Below are 3,694 nucleotides of genomic sequence, written 5' to 3' on the forward strand. Positions count from 1 at the left end.
AAATGTGTCTTAAGACAGTCAGTTGTATGCCTGCATATTAATTCATGAAGTTAGTTTTGAGAATTTAACTGAAATAATTATTTTATTCTTAAATTGGGGAATGGGAGGGGGAGTTGAGTTTGATTGCTGTTTTGCCTTTTTTTTTTATTCATTAGCTTGAGATATTTCAGTAAAAGACATCATTTCTTTAATGTAATTTCTTCTTGGATCCTGTCAAATGTTTCCAGGAATAGCTGTAGGTGATTGGAAATGCACAAATATAYATATTTTTAATGACTATACATTTTGCATTTCTTTAGCAAAAGCCATACTTGCTGTGTAGGAGAAAAACTTTAAGTACTGTTTTCTTTAGATTTCTTTCCTTTTTTTCTTTGACATGTATATTGGTTTTGCAAGTACTGCTGATGTTCCATGGATCTATTTTAATTCTAGCAGCACTGAGCAAGGATGCAATACATAACCTGTATTCTTCTGTGCCTTACCACACATCTATATGCCGCTTTTGAAATTGTTACGTAGTGCTGATGTTGCAGTGGATTCTGGAAAAGCTGTAATTAAGAAGGCATGCTGCAGGTCCATCTACAGTTTTGGCAATGGCCTAAGCAGGTCTGGAAGTAGCTGGCCAAGTATGTTTTACTTAACTCTTATTCATGTATGCAACAGAAACTGGCAAATTGCTCATCTCGTCTTCATATCTGGAGCATGCTCTGGCCATTCAAACATTGGTTTCAGAAGAGAAATATTTCCACTGGGCGGGACCATATCATCCTCTGTACATGGAATGAACAGCAGTGAGTGCAAAACTTACTTTCATATAGAAAAGGCCGTTTGATATCCTTAGGCACCTATCCTGAAACCACAGCACTTCAGAACTTGGATTCCTGTGTCTAACACAACTCCCTCTAATCCAACTCAACCCCAATCCYTTGTAGGATTGTATGGAAAAGGAAAAAAAAAAAACAGGACAAATTCTTACTACTGTTAGTGTAACAGCCATAGAGAAGTTAGAGTCCATCACAAATACTGCCCACATGTAATTGTAATTATTGGTTCCTCGAATTTTTGTTTGAACCATGCTTTGAATGTGAATTTTTAATATTATTATGTGGGGCAATCCACGGGATCCACAGCTTTAGGAAGAGTGTACATCAAAGCAGTCTACAGTTATCAACAAATATGYCAGTATCAATCAGGCTATTGCTAATTTCAAAGATCACTTTCTGGATATTGTAACTGGCTATAGTGGGCACTCATATAAGAAAGTCTTACCTGTTTGCATACAAGCAGACTCCATCATAGCAAAAGCATTCCTTTAAAAGCTTAGACAACTTCTGGGTCATCACGTACACTAAATGTTAAGGGCCATGCAACTCTACTCTACTCTAYTCTACTCTACTAGATAATCAGGTCTCACATGGTATGTTCAGTCAGATGTTCAGCTCTTGCTTGAGTGCATCAAAATAAGATGGAGAACAACAGGGATGGACTGAGTACCAATATCCAGCACGCCAACTGCATTGTCTACCTTGCTGCACCTTGTACAACCATGACTTTTGTCAAGATTGAGTATAGGGCAAGACAGGATTCTTTTAGAGTAATCATGTAACAGGCAGTAGATCTGGTTGAAGGCAGAATAAGTTTTAGAACTCTTTCCAAGTATTTAGTGCTAATATAAATTCCAATGAAAATTCATAAAGAGTTACTATGGCCACAAACACTACTGTAGATTTAAATGTTTTTATTGTCTTCAAAAAMGTTTATGAAAACAGTGACTACATATATCAGTAACTCCTTCAGTATACCATAAGCTTCCTATTACTATAGTTAAAATGATTTCTGTATGATGTTCTGCATTTCTAAGGTTCTGAAATGCATGCATTTGAAGTCAAAGCATAAGAGTTAGGCTCTGGAATTGGGAGAGTTGTTCTAAGAGGGTGTCAACAATGAACAGTCCCTGGCAGGTACCTGTATACTAAAACCAAATATAAGATAAAATCTTAAAACAAGGAAAATAAAAGCAGCCTTATAAATCTCCGGAAGATCAGTTAAGAGACTGGAAATATTTACAGTTATTGTTAACAGACATTGAGTCCTTAGGAGACCAGTCTACAAGAACCATACGAACCTTGGGAGGAATCTTGAAGACATCTAATGTCTTTGTTCCCCCTTGTAGGGGAAGGATCTGAGTAGTGCAAGCYGTCCTATTTGTGCTAGGAGAGAGAGAGTCCAAACTTCACAACAAATCTTAACACTCTGATGACGAGGTACTACAGTAGTAAGGTCAACCCTTTGGAGTAAAAAGCCACTGTCAGATAAGTATGAAAAGTTCAGCCCCAAAAGAAACACAGGGGTGCCAATGACAAYGTAACACAGCCCATAGAAAACAGTTTTGACAAATATAGTTATCAGCAGAAAACCACTAACAACAGTTGTACTGTTTTTGCATTGATATTGTAACAGAGATAAAAACAGAGTAACAATGTTACTAAGACTTGCAGCTGCATGGAGCTACAAGCAGCAAAACAATCCCCTCAACAAAATTCAGAAAGCTTACGCAGGAGGACAGGCAGAGGTGGAACAAATAAGGAAGACACAAGGTTCTTTAAATACTCAGGAAAAGAAAATATTACTAAATGGGAAAAGAGTCAACTCCTACATAAGAGGAATATGACACCTACATATAGATAATTCAGGCACTTTGGACACAATACTGCACTTTGACTTCAGAAGGAATGAAGAGTTCACTGGAACCAAAGGTCTGCCATGATCACCACCACAGAATGTTGGGTTTTGTGTGTTTATAAATCTTAGTAAGAACAGTTAAACAGAAAAAGGTAGCTGATAAACATTTCTGAAGACATTAGACCACCTCCGACTTGAGACCACCTTTACATTTCTTTGGGAAAAGCTATGATTYGGTATGCACAGACAATTCATAAAGAACTAATTCAGCACCAGCCCTTGTCTTCAGGATCTTCTCAAATGGACTTTCTAGTTTTGATACTTCTAAGGAAGATATGCTTGTACCTGCTAGTTCAAATAGCAATCGTGAGTAATTAAAACGTGGCAGGCTGCTGGCAAATAAYATGTTATGACACAGTATCTGGAAGCAGTTGCTCTGAAGTCTCTGTTGATTCAGAGAGTAGTAGCAGAATTAACGAAGTTTTCGGCTGCCCAGAGAAACTTATGATCCTGCTAACTCTTTCATCTGATGCAATTAAATATAGTTACGTGTCACTCTAAAGATCAAAAACTAGAATTTAAGATCTTCAAACTAATAGACTGGTATGTTGTTTTAATCAGACACTGAAAAAATGTAATAAAACATTTCATAAAAGGAGATCAAAGGTACTGGATCAGTTGTTACCACACCATCTTTGGGACTGACTATTGATGACAGCCAATCAAAAACCAAGTCACCATAAACTGATTTATTAAATTTAACTGTATGATATAAGACTTTAAGAATTTTTTTTAAGAAACAAAAAAGGATGAAATATATTTTTGTTTTAATGAGACTGTTGAGTAGGACTTCCTGTAAAAAAAGCCTACGATTTGGGTGAAAAACAAACCAACCCAAACACACTTATAAAACCCAGTCAGACAATAAACTGATAAAGTATTAAAACTAGGAATAATAAAACTATTGCAAAATGAGGAATAATAAAACCATGAATTTTTTTTTTTTTTTTTT

This window comes from Rhea americana, unplaced genomic scaffold, assembly GCF_003343005.1.
Source record: "Rhea americana isolate MKP2758 unplaced genomic scaffold, rheAme1 scaffold_40, whole genome shotgun sequence".
Taxonomy (NCBI): domain Eukaryota; kingdom Metazoa; phylum Chordata; class Aves; order Rheiformes; family Rheidae; genus Rhea; species Rhea americana.